The sequence below is a fragment of the Pyxicephalus adspersus genome, chromosome 7, assembly GCF_032062135.1.
Source record: "Pyxicephalus adspersus chromosome 7, UCB_Pads_2.0, whole genome shotgun sequence".
Lineage (NCBI taxonomy): Eukaryota > Metazoa > Chordata > Amphibia > Anura > Pyxicephalidae > Pyxicephalus > Pyxicephalus adspersus.
Window position 1 is genome coordinate 69,110,649 of NC_092864.1, and position 14,283 is coordinate 69,124,931.

Below are 14,283 nucleotides of genomic sequence, written 5' to 3' on the forward strand. Positions count from 1 at the left end.
AGGAGCTATAGATTTTGCAAGTCATTTTCTAGGAGGCGTAGTAATGGGTCCAGTGCCAAATTAAACAGGAGAGGAGATAGGGGACATCCTTGCTGACTACCGCTGTACAATAATGAGCTGAAAGGGATGGTTGTTTACTATAGAATTTGTAGTAGATGGTTATTCAAATAATTATTATAGGTTGGAAAGTGGGCACCAAAGTTTCTCTTAAAGAAAGTGAGTGTAAGTAGGTCCAAAATATCTTATCAAATGCCTTCTCCTTCTCCTTCTCCTCCTTTTTAATAAACGTGTGGGTGGTAGCTGCTATGGCCATTTGTATTCCTATAGAGATATGGCGGTATATATAAAACCTAGCTGATGATTCGTAAGAAGTGAAATTAATGTAAGTGATTGGTCACAACTTTGGCCATGCGTTTATAATTTGAGTTTAGGGGAGTGATCATTAATGTTTATTTTAGTATCATGATGGACAAGCAGGAATGCTTTAAAACCTTGATACCGTATATACAAATAAAGCACTTCCTTCCATTTTAACCTCCAACTCCAGGAAACCATTATTCTATTAACAAATTTTCCTATCCCGAACCTCGGCTCCTTGCTAGCATTCCAAGTGGCTTGGGATTCTCCGGAACTTCTTTTCTCATGTCAGCTGACAATTATGATTGCTTCAATCAAGACATCCATGTAGCCCATCATTTAGAAAGGAGTGTAATAATCGTACCCAATCACATATTACTGATATCCTGTAGATTTTTACATAACTGTAATTATAATCTAATTCTCACTGCAATTGTACAATTAATTATACAATATTTCCTTATTTTCAGTGGGGTTTTATATACAGAGTTGTATATCCCTGTGTACTTATGCAAAGCCCTCATGTGTAGTGGAAAATGACAGTGATGAAAATGACACAGTGCTTCACTTCAGGTGACAGGTAGTGATTTGGGGGTTGACCACAATTTTATTTCTTATTGCCAGTGGCAAGATGGGCAGGTAAAACAGAAGTTTTGTGACTTTGGGTTAATAAAAAAAACAATTGTCAGTGTATTGGAAATCATTAATAAAACAGGTAAATGGTATTTATTATTAAACAGTCATTTTTATTAGTAAAGTATTTGTAAAATATTTTTATGTAATCAACAGAGGCAATGAGAACTGCTACACCTGTGCATAGCCTAATGATTTTCATTTCATAACTGCTATCAGAGCTCTGGCCACTAGATGGCAATGTGGTACTAAATTTGCACCCAAATTAAATGCAGGAAAAAATAGTGTTTTGTGTGCACTTAAAATCTGATGGCTTGGATTTACATCCTTTGTTCTCTTTTTGTCTCTTTTTTACCTCAAATGACTCCACTAGATAGAAAACAATAGTGAGTTGAGAACAAATGGACAATTACATTATATATTTTTTCAGATGCCAATAAAATGTGTTAACTAACCCAATGCAGACAGACAAAAAATGCTGAGTCTCTAAAATATAGTGATGCTGATGTTTTTTGGCATTGAGAAATGGTACCATCTTTCTTATTTTCTGTGTTGTGTAATGGTTCATATGCTTAGTTGTAATTACTTTTATATCAAAACATGCTAGTTTAGATGGACTAACCTTATGCAATGGCAATTGTCTTGACAACTGTTTCCTTGTTGATAATAAAAGATTGTATCATTGTTTATAATGCAGAAATATAAGGAAATAATATAATAAAGGGTGTTAGGTTATCTCCTTACACATGATATAGCCATGGGAGAAGGGGACGGTCGAAGCGTATAACGCAGAGGTGATGTTAGCAGACAATGGGAGGGAAGTCTCCAGCAGAACACACAGAGCTTTGATAACTCAGCACAATAGAAAATCATGGAGTCTAAGAGGATTCCTTCTAGGGTAGATTGGACAAGCCACAGGGAGGTGAACATATGCTGTCACGTCTCAGTATTCCTGTACAAATGACCTGCAGATAATTGATTCCCTCTGTATACTAGATTGTAAGCTCTTCGGGGCAGGGTCCTCTCCTCCTGTACCACTGTCTGTATTAGTCTGTCATTTGCAAGCCCTATTTAATGTACAGCGCTGCGTAATATTTTGGTGCTATATAAATACTGATTATTATTATTATTATTATTATTAATAATATTAATAATAATAATAATAATAGTAATAATAAATTCATTTTTATACCAGAACAGTTTAGTTAAAATTAGATAGAAATTTAGGCATGTATCAATATATAAATAAAAATAGCATTTATTAGGGTATATATTATGACTTCATCTAAAACCAAGATACTCAGGTGTGAATAGGGGTGGAAAAGAAAGTGCTTTTCATTTTTCATAAATCAGCAGAATGTTTCTCATTTGAACAATATGAGTAAGTAACCACATGGGATATACACTTAAAGAGGAACTAAACTGAAAAGTGGCTAAAAAATAAAATTCACTTACCTTGATCTATTCGGAGGTGCCTTGCATCGGGTCCCGCCTTGTCCCAGCATCCATCCCCGAGCCGGCGCTCAAGGCAGCGCCATCTTCTCCTCTTCTTCCTGTTCTTATTCAAAGGTCACCTGACCCAGGCACCAGATTGGGTGATGTAGGTTGGAAAACAAAACTTGTCCAAGTGTTTCTTTTTGCCCAAAAAGGCTCCTTGATGTTCCTCCCGGGATGTGTGACGTAGGTATCCTGGGATGCTTTGCACTCCCATTCATTCTCAATCACCTAGGCGATCAAGAATTAGGGGCCGGTGCTGCACCTTTTTTTTTTAAAAAAAAGGTTGTTGAACTTAAAAAAAAAAAAAAGGCAAAGAACAGAATTTTTACTTAACATAAAAGGGTGGTCTACCTTTTTAATTTAAAGTGAAATTTCTGAGTTTCGGTACTCTTTAATGTACCCATGAGAATTTTTAAAAGTAGGACAATAAATGAGGGAAGGGGTGAAGTATCTAATTTTTGAGCTTGGGACAGCATTGAGTGGGAAGGCAGATAGGAAAGGGGTGGTGTAGGAATGGCGTGTGGCAAAGTTCATGTATGTTCCAAACGTGAGCTGGGTCTCTCTATGCCTCTCCGGTATTATGTCATCTTGGAAGGGAGATGACATTTTGGGGGTATAGTTAGCCATTGAAGAGTGCCCGATATTAATCATTAGGTGTAAGTACTGTAAATGTCACCAGAAACAAATAGAAAATATTATTAATATAAAAAAATACAATCCAATCACATATAAACATAAAACAGTGAACAAAAAATGGTAATGATTAAAGGTGTGACCCAACTGACATTGACATTGGTTGAGCTGTCAGCAGAAAAGTTTGGACAGATTCAAATGCTTGAAGAGTTACCTCACCAGAGCATGAGACGGTGGACTGTGGATCCTCCATCATGTTGGAAACAGGCTGGGCAGCAATAATTTGGGTCTTAGAAGTTTTATACATGGTAATGGTAAAGGTGTGCTGGGAAACCTGTTTGATAGGCTTAGGGCCTACAGAAACCTGCTCCAGATTTTTCCATGTCCAGATTTTTCTATAAAAGTAATTATACTATTGTTTACATCTAGGAAGGACTATTTGATAATATTTATAGTATTGATATAAAAGAGGACAGCATGTATAATGGTGTGGGGACATATATAGAGATAAGATTTAGATGCAAATACACACATAGAGCAGTGGTTGCCAACCCTTTCGGTCCCACGGACCACTAAAATTACCAACTCCTAACCGCGCATGTGCGGGGAGCCGGGTGTTACTCAAAGAGGGGAAATCTCCCCCATAGTGACGTCATGATGGCATAACCCCACCCACTTCCCTATCACAGATCTGAGCCTGCCATGGGGGAGTGGACGGGTTGTGTCCAGGGACACAGCCCGCCCGCTTCCCTGAGCCAGGGATTTGTACGGGGGTGCACCGGCCAGAGTCGCTGACATAGAGCATAGGTAAAGACCAAGGTATGGAAAATATATAGTCAGAGGACTTTGCTATATATATATATATATATATATATATATATATATAGAAGCCCCCAAGACAATGTATAATACCCAAAAATAAGACAGGGTCTTATATTTATTTTAACTCAGAAATTTGCATTAGGGCTTATTTTCAGGGAATGTCTTACTTTTTTTTTATTTTTCACAATTATTATTCAAATGTCTGAATATATATTTGAATATTTAACATTTAATATGTCAAAACATCATGTGGCCAATGGAAGTATTAGAGTACTACGGTACAGCAACCTATTACAAAAACTGTAACCAATATTACAATGCTATACCTCTGTGTTACCTGTGATTACCTCAGATACCTCTGTGTTACCTGTGATTAGTCAAAATCACAGATTTTTTTCTGTGATATACAAGAAGTCATGAATAAGAATGGACAAAAATGATTATTGAAAAAAAGCAACTTCATAAGCAAACTAGTGCAACATAACAAGAAAATGTGCTGACAATTACCATATGACTCAAAGTAACATGCAGACACAGAAACAAAACTTCCAAAGCTTTGTTGACCACAAACAGTAACCAATATAAATATGAGTAAAAGTAAAAAAAAAATCAATCAATAAATATGCATTGCTGTCAATAAATTAAATACTAGTGAGGACCTTTTGAAAAGAGAATCCACAACCTCCTATTAGTTGTAGTGTCACACCAGAGTACCGTAGGTTAATTAACCCTGCAATTTCTTCACCCCTTGCTCCAGTGCTTTGAAAACCTCCTGCTCTCTCTCTGCTCTCCCCTTCCTATTAGTATCCCTCCATGTACCGTGTCACCGCACTATCCAAAGAGGCCGATAGGGCTTACTTTCGAGGGAGGGCTTATATTTCACCCTTGCATGATTAGCAGCTAGGGCTTACTTTTGGTGTAGGCCTTATTTTCGGGGAAACAGGATATAAGGCAGACTAAAAAAGATAAAAGTTATCAGGTATAAAACCAAAAAAATTTCTGAAAACAAAAAAAAATCGAAACACTGGAATTAAGGTTGGGGGGTAGATTCTGAGATTTAAGTGGTCAAGTAACAAATCTACCTATTCATGGGTCACTTGAAATTCTTTCTTAGTTTCCAATGATACATCAGTCTCCATTATATGATTTCAAATCCCAGTGTGCTAGAGAAAATTGAAATGAGACCTCTGTTTCCTGTACACATCAATTTCCAATCGTCAGCATACTAGACTGAACAGGAATAATTCTCCAGTGTAAATTACATTGCAATCCTCATCATGTTAGAGTGAATAGAAACTGACCTTGTAGTCCAAAAAATACCTCTGTGTTTTTCTTATTCTCTACCGACTGCCACTCATGATCCCGCTACAGGATGGAAAGCATTAGAATTCTCCAGTATACGTACAACATCTACAGAATAACTTATTAGCTGTCACTCTTGGTCCTCTGTTGAGCAATTGCTCTATAGTGAAAACCTCTGACCAAGGAACAGGTCTTCCCCAACACTGCTGATCACAGGTTCTGCTTTTAAGTGTTCAAGGTAAAAAAGTCCAAATCACTAGGTAGCAAAGTCTGTCAATAGCTAGCATATAACGGGTCATCCAACCAAATTGTTTGTGTATAACCACGTCTCTAAAAAAAATGACTGCATTGGTAAAGAAGATCCTGGAGGAACATTGGGGAATTTCACAGAATGATGTCATGGTAATCGAAAGGGTCAAACATATAATTAAATTTGGGATAAGAAAGGCTAAGGGGAAAAATATTGCTGAATAATCAAAGTAAACCACAATCATTAACCCCCCCTGAGGGCTGGATTGCGAATCAAAACTGAATATCAAAGTAAAAATTAAAATGACAGATTGCTTGAACATGAAGATGGGAATATTATGAATATAACGTATATAAAACTTATATATAAGTGATATTAACTTTTATTATGGCTCAGCAGTTTCTATAGTCCCCAGCTGCCTCTTTACATTTCAGCCAACTCCTGAGCAGGGATGTAGTCGTAAAAAAAAAGCCCCACTACACCCCTGACTGTGTCACTCAAAGGGTAAGACACCTCCCCCAGAGTGACGTCATGATACCAGAACCAGAAACCAGACCTGCGATGGGTGAGTGGGTGGGTTGTGTTCAGAGATAACCCACCTACCTCCCTGAGCCTGTAATTCAATACAGGGGACATGGTCCACGGCTCTGGCCAGTGCCCCCTCCAGTGGGGTCCTTCTTCTGAACCTGCAGGGGGCGGACCAGCCTGAGCAATGAACCACCAAAGAATTCTTTGTAAAGAAAGTGGGGGCATGGCGTTCCCACCCGTGCCCGCACTACTACATCCCTGCTTCTGAGCATTCTTCTTATCAACAGTCTTAGTTGTCTTTACTTGAAAACTTTAATAATCAGTTGTTTTCTTTGGGTCTAGAAAAACAAATCTATAGTACTTGCTATAGCTACTTCCTGAGGGAACATATTGCTCATTTTCACAGACCTTGCTGTAAAGAATCTGTGAAGAATCGCTTTCTTATGCAGCAATTAAACTTTTTTTCCTTCAAACTCAAAGAACTCCCCGTTTTCCTTTGTAATGATCCCAAAGTGAATAATGGGAAAGGGAGTTCTCTATATGGACCATTTATATATTTATACTGGGTGATCATATCCCCCTTATACGTCTCTTCTCAAGGGAGAATAGATTCATTTCAGCTAATCTCTCCTCATAGCTGAGCTCCTCCATTCCTTTTATTAGTTTAGTTGCCATTCTCTGCACTCTCTCCAATTCCACAATGTCCTTTTTGTGAACTGGTGCCCAAAACTGGACTGCATATTCCAGATGTGGTCTGACCAATGCTTTGTACAGGGGCAGGATTATGTCTCCATCTCTGCAGTCTATTCCTCTTTTAATCCACCATTAGTGTAACAGACGGTTGCTCTGAATTAGGACCTTTGTGTTCTACTGGTAAAACTTGGCTGTCACAGAGCTCCAATGATTTCAAAGGAAAGAGTGGCACAATGTCCCTGTGAAATCTGCAGGACTGAGCTATACATTTTATATAATTAGTCTCTTTTAAAATAAGGGTACCAGGGGGTTGGGTGGGACACAATTTAGCCATTTTATCTTGACTTTCAGAGGACCTTCTCCTAGAACTAGTTCTAGCCATGAAACTGGATGAAACTGCAGTCCAGCAATAAAACAGCAGTGAACTAACAGTCAATATGTGCTGCCACCAACTATTTTACATTTGCTTTTAATAATCTCAAATAAACCTGCGATGATCACTACCATTGAGGGGGTCTTTTTGTGAGAAAGTATTGTCAATATTTCCAAAAACAATTTGTATATTATAAACAAATAATATAAACCCAAGAGAATCTGAAACTTTACCTACTGTCATCTTTGATAATTTCTTCAGTTTCTCTATACCAGCGGTCGCCAACCTTTTTGGTCCCGCGGATCACTAAAATTACCGGCTCCTGACCGTGCACGCGGGGAGCAGTTGTCAATTTAGTGACGTCACAATGTCATAACCCCGCCCACTTTGCCATCACAGATTTGAGCCTGCTATGGGAGAGTGGGCGGGTTGTATCGTAAAACACAGCCCGCCCACTACCCTGAGCCAGGGATTTGCTCGGGGTACATGGCCTGCGGCTCTGGCTGATGTGTCCTCCGTGGGGTTCTTCTCCTGACCCCACTCTGGGGTGCACTGACCAGAGCTGTGGACCCCCAAAATTTTCTCGCAGACCACCAGTGGTCAAGCTGCTCTAAACATTTTGTCGGTGACAAAGTCCTTTCTTCTACCTCTAATAATCCTGGCAAAAGCTTAGCCATCTTTTCTGCATTTACTACAAAAAATAAAAATCTCCAAACATGTTTCCAATTCACTACCAATTATTTTTCAACTAATTCCATTAGTACTAAATGAGATGTAATTTCTTTGCTTCTTTTTTTGCTTTTAGCCAGTAAGTTGCTACATTTACTACCGTATTCATAGAATGAGTGCTTACATTTGAATAATATAAATTTAGTTTTGCAATTTAAATATTCTTTCAAATAATTCCTAAGCCTTTAGAAATTCTATATTCACTTCACCTTCTAGGGAAGCCGTATGGGTAAGTTCCAGAATCTTTATCTACCCCAGTAAATCTTTAATAGGTTTTTACTTCCACATTCTTAATTTTCAACCCTTGCTGAACCAATAAACATCTTATTACTTATTAATGAGTCTCTCTTATCACTAGAGTAAAATCTCTCCACTATCTTTTAGTGTGAAATAATCTTCTGTAACCCTTTTTACCTTTCCCCACTATCAGATACTTAACCATAAATCAAGCACCACTTCTATCCTGTCCCTGTTTCTTCTAACACCATGGGGAAGGGCAGAGAGAAGAACCAGGACTTTAGCCTGTGAAGAAGAGGAGAATCAAGGGCTGGGGCCACACATCATCGCAGAAAAACTCCTTATTCTTCTCATTCCACTTACCCATAAGGACAATGCACATGGAAGCTATATCACTCTCACACTAACTGCACACACAACCCCCTTCACAAATTCAAAGCCGTTTCCAAGACTCACTTAAAAACACTTATGTCATAAGGATTTATTCATAGAACTAGCTGTGTAGTTTGTAAACTATTTTCCGTCCTATCAATCTGTTCCTCCATCACATCCTAGAAACAATTCTGTTTTAACACTTATTTATATATATTTTGCTTAATTTATTGTAGGTGTATTACCTACAAATATATATATATTTCAGCATGACAATGTTTTTACTACCTACTACTCTAATGTAAATACTAGCATCTACTCTATATTATTAAATGCATTAATTAAATAATCACCGTAAGTTTATTTATAACCTAAGTGTCTTTTAGAATTGCGCTTTACTGCAGTATTCTAACACAGGTTAAGCCACGCTCCCAATCATTATAAACTATTATACAGCTGAATTTGTGTGGTTTCTGAAACTGACCAGTCACTCCTGGCCATATGTTTGCTTAACCTTCTCTGGAGGAAGAGCCACACCTTATTTTTAACTTTACTCATCCAGATGACAAAGTGGTTGTCACACCTTGCAATGAACAACAGAGTGATTGAAGACAGGCGGCTGGGAGCAGATGACAGCACAGTTTTCAACTGAAATTCTGGAAGGGGCCTAATTACAAACAAATTCAAACAAAACTTTTTAAAACATTAAATATAGAAGGATGTATTCATCTGCAGGCCAAACGATTTTATTTTTTATTTTTATTTTATTTACTATGTCATCTTTAGTTACCTGCGGGGATCTAAAGCCATCAGGAACACAAAATGTTGGCTGCTGGTTTTCAAAGGAAATAACACATACAGGTAGTCCCCGAGTTATGGGCATCCGACATATGGACGACTCCTAGATACGAACAGGGCTTCCCTGCTTGTCAGTGTGCAGGACAAAGGCTTGATGGGGAGGAGGCGGGTGGTTTGCATGACTTGCAGAAGAAGTCTGAGCTGTTCTGCAAGCTCTTGTAACTCTTTATTTGGCCAAGACAAACTCTTCAGTTGTTTCTTTTAGCACAGCTTGCTCCAGATGTTAATGAATGTCTAGGCGTCATAAAGTTTTCTTTGTTTGTGATTAACTAAAAGTGAGGATTTTATGCAGCAACTGACACCATGCTGCCTAATAATATGTTGAGACAAACATCTGTCCTAATTGCATTTATTAAAATAATGTACCTGTTCTGACTTACATATAAATTCAACTTAAGAACAAACCTACAGTTCCTATCTCGTATGTAACCCGGGGACTACATGTATTTGGGTATTCTTCGTATAGGGCTTCATTCTAGGAAACATTATTGTACAGAATATGAGGAGTTAGGGGTTAATTAGATGCTGCAGAAATGTGATCTAGCTGACACAAATGACAATAGTATAATGTGTATCTGACCATGAATAGAAAGAGGCTTTAGGTATGTGTTATGGCTTTCAAATAAACAATATCTACCTGACCAGGACAAAGTGGATGCTTTAAATATATAAAACACCACATACCAATGCACTTTTTTCAAAATAAGCCTGTACTAACCTAAAAAGAATGGTGTCTTAGCATCTTGTATATATGCGTGTTCACAAACAAAAATCCACAAGATAATTATGTATCATGTACAACTTAGGATCCAAAATGTTTTATTCTTCCACAAATCCGTCCATTTATAAAGCTTTACTGCATCAGGCACTAGATGACAAAATAAAACTTGCTGAGTATGTAATGCCTTCATAATAAAGCATGGGGAGGGGGGATTATTTGACAAAATGGCAACCACAGTGACATTGTGAATAAAAACTGCAGTACAAATTAATTTGAACATGATGCAAAGGCATTGCTTAGGTAAGCACTGAGCATAACTTAATAAATTCCTAACATAACTGGCACTGGGTTATTCCTGATAAGGATGAATCAAGGATCAATACTATTTATATATAATGAGTCAGAATATAGTAAGCATTGTGTTGACAACCTATTGCAGGTTTGCAGACTTGTGCCTCATTGTCAATCAAAATGTTAGAAGCATCAAGAGAACATTTCATATTAGTTTCCCTAACCAAAACAAACCCCTGTTAGTTACAACTATTTGTCTTTAAGCTCCTCTTGGTTCTACTCTTGGGTAACTCTTTAAAGTTACAGATTTTTGCAGTTCTCTGAATGACTGACCGTAGTGACCTAATATATATTATGGCACGTCATGAAAAAGCCGGCATGCCATGGAGACTAACTAACAGAAGAGACACTAGCAAGATGACGTTAGCACAGGTCATTGGTAAACTTGTAACTTTTTGTTCATATATTGCTTTTGTAATGTTCAATTATTAATAGGCATTCATCCCTTGGCCACTGTAAATTAATGCACACAATTTTTATCCATCTATCATATTCCAATACAATATGAGTTTCAAGATGGACTTTATTGTTCATCACAAAAATATTTAACTAAATTGAGCTATGAAAATGTTAGCATCAATGATCATGAAGTGTCTGAACATTTTCTTCTGTGTAGAGAAGTATATACATGCTTTTTTAGCATTTTTATTATCCCTGATATTTTCCATTTAATTTCTGAATCATCTTTCCTAAAATAGTTAAACATCATGCATTCAATAATAACTGTGCAAATATAATGTTACTAAGGAAACTTTTATCTGTACTGACATTGATTAATATTGTGTCAGGTTTGATAACCTGTAGTACAGTCCAGCAACTTTATACTCAGTTCCTTCACATTTCCATATGTAGCTCTATGGAGATGTAATTGCACATGATAATAAATTAACCCTAATTGCAGAGGCATAAAACTACTTTAATATTTATACTGTACCTTCTAATAGTAGTTACCTATATCAATTTAATGCTTTCATAATTTAAAAATCTGTTTTATATCTTTGAATTACCTCCAGAGTGGTTTGTGAACCAAGTCAATTTAAACAATTCAAAGCACAGCATTTTTTGCAGTTTCTTTGCCTATACAATTTTAATAAGCATACCATTTCTCTTGGAATCAAAGCTTTTTTTCTGTCACTTAAAGAATACATTTTTATAACATGCTTTATTTAACCACCCAACCGTTAAGCCCGACCTTGGTTCGGGCTAAAAAAAGTTACAATTATCGATAAGCCCGAACTTTTCCCCCTGTATTAAAATCATCACTTACCTGGTCCCGCTGTTATCATCCAGCGTCGTGTTCGTGTTTGTGTTCCAGCGTCGTCCTCCAGCGTCTATCTCCCTCTCCAGCGTTGGGTGCCTTCTCCGAGAACCAGGGGGACCAGGTTAGAAGCCGGCCGGCGGAAAAGAAGATGCCGGCCGGCGGAAAAGAAGATGCCGGCCGGTGGTGAAGAAGATCCTCTCCGCTGGCCGGTGGTGAAGAAGATGCCAGCCGGCTTCTTACCTGGTCTCGCTGTGATCATCCAGCGTCGTCCTCCAGCGTCGGGTGCCTTCTCCGAGAAGAAGCCGGCCGGCGGAGAAGAAGAAGCCGGCCGACTTCTCCGTCCGTAGCGTGTGCGTGTCCCTAGACCAGTGTTTCCCAACCTTTCCTAAATCGTGGCATATATTTTACATAAGCGGAACACCACTAAACAAAAATGTCACAGATTAATTAGCTACCTGCTGCCATCTAGTGGAAGAGTACTTCTTTGTTCTGCCTATCACTATACATTGCTGGTATAGCCAAATGAAGACAAATTATTTGCAGTAAATAAATAATTTTCACACCAATTAACCAACATTGGATAATTTCTCACGGTACACCTGAAGATCTCTCATGGCACACTAGTGTGCCGCGGCACAGTGGTTGAAAATCACTGCCCTAGGCGATGACGTTGGCGCGTGTGTGGAAAATTCAAATTCAAACTCATTCAAACACATTTTGTATTGGATTGAATACAAACTCCTGTATCCTTTCCAATACAAAATAATTCAAAATAAAACTCTCATTTTGTATTGGATTGGATACAGGAGTTTGTATTCAGACAGACATTTCAGTGGAGCAAGATAATAAATACCTACAGCTGTTAGGAAACGCTTATCGGGCCAGCGATTCTGTACTGTGTGCCACCGCCGCATCCCACACAGCCTATCTTGTCCAGCAATGCCACTTGCAGCAGCAAGTGGAATACATAGCAGTAGCCCCTGCTTCCCTTTAGCCCTGCAGCCTGATGTATTTTATTGGCAACCCCAGCACACGCTCTGAGACCATGCACGGCTGAAGGGGATTTTAGGGGCTGATTAGTTCCTGACTCTATCCTGTGCTGTCATTGGCTGCTGGGACTTTATAGCCTCTTTGCTTCCAGTCACCAGTGACCTTGATTTACTGTTGCTGACCTTTGCCTATTCCTGGCCTATTGATTGCATGCTGCCTGTGAACCCGACTCTGCTTGTGCCTTGCCCTTGTGTACCTTGTCTGGCGAAACGCGTCAGAACACGACATCTATCTTCTCTCCAACTCCTATACCCCTAATTCTGCGTCCAAATGTAGGAGTCAATGTCTAGCCTTTTGCACCCTCCTATGGCAGGTAGCCTAGGGATTTAAAGAGAATTTTTTACACTTGCTGTGTGATTCAACATTGTATAACCTTGTCTAAATCTATGTTGTTTAATACACTGCTGCATCAAAAATACTCAACTCTTTCTCAGTTTTTTAATTTGCAATTACGTATTTTTAAGTGTATGCAGCACATCAGATGTTAATAGGAGGTGAATTAGTACACTCTCTACATTACCTTGTCTGGTGGATAGATTACCTTTGTATGACTTCTTGCTCTGTATTCTAGACTTGTCTCTGTTGGAATCGTGGTACTGCTTATCTGTGGGTTCCTGGTTCTCTGCCAGCCCTTCTGAGGGATCTGGCCACTTTAAATAGTTGTTCTGCGGAAGTTAGGATGAGTTGCTAAGGGCCACCCATATAGATGTATGTGGATGCAGCATCTCAGATGTTAAATTGTGCAAGTGCCAAACTGTGCAAAGGCTCTTAGCTGCATCCTTCCCACTCCCTCCTTCATAGTCATCTGACATGTGCTGGTGGCAGAACACGTTTTGGGCATGTGAAAAGTAGGACCGTAGCTTGCACAGAAGAAGAATGAAGGCGGTCATAGGTAGGTGCATCCTTTAAGCTTACATAGAAGCAATAAAATAAAAAATATTATTTAGAAAATTTTAGCAAAAATTAGGTTCATGTGCCATGAATATTATAAATAAGTAAGTTAAAAAAACAGAGTTATTGGGGTGATCGCCTATCAGATATACCAGATGGTCTTACTGACACAGAAACAGCCAGAGGTACATTTAATCATGTAGAGGACTCCTGAAGTGGAGCAGTATTGGTGTTTTTAATATATTTGGAAATATTTGGTAGTTTGATAGTGATTTTTTTCTGTAATTCATGTACATTAAGGACACTTGCTACATCTAAAAATACTAGATGTATTTTGAATTGTTTCATTGCTACTAGTCGAATCATGGCTGCTAGCTAGCGTGATTTAAAGGATTGAATTTAGATTTTCTATATACTAGTTGTGGTTGGGGATTAATTCATTTTCTGATGATGGGATCACCCTGCAGGATATCCTAATGTTTTTGACAGATCACACATATGTACTTGTAATGTCTTTTGTACCGAGTGATAAGATGTATTTTGGTCCTTTGCCCCTGTTACACAACAATTTGTGTAGGTTTAGGGGCTTAAACCTATAATAAGGTATTTTCAAAAGTTTCTGGCAGTATCTCTGATCCAACAATATTTTTCTAAGTTTTTTAGCTTGCGCTTCAATGTCTTTGATGTTATTGCAATTCCTTTTGATACAAAGGTATCAATTGTAA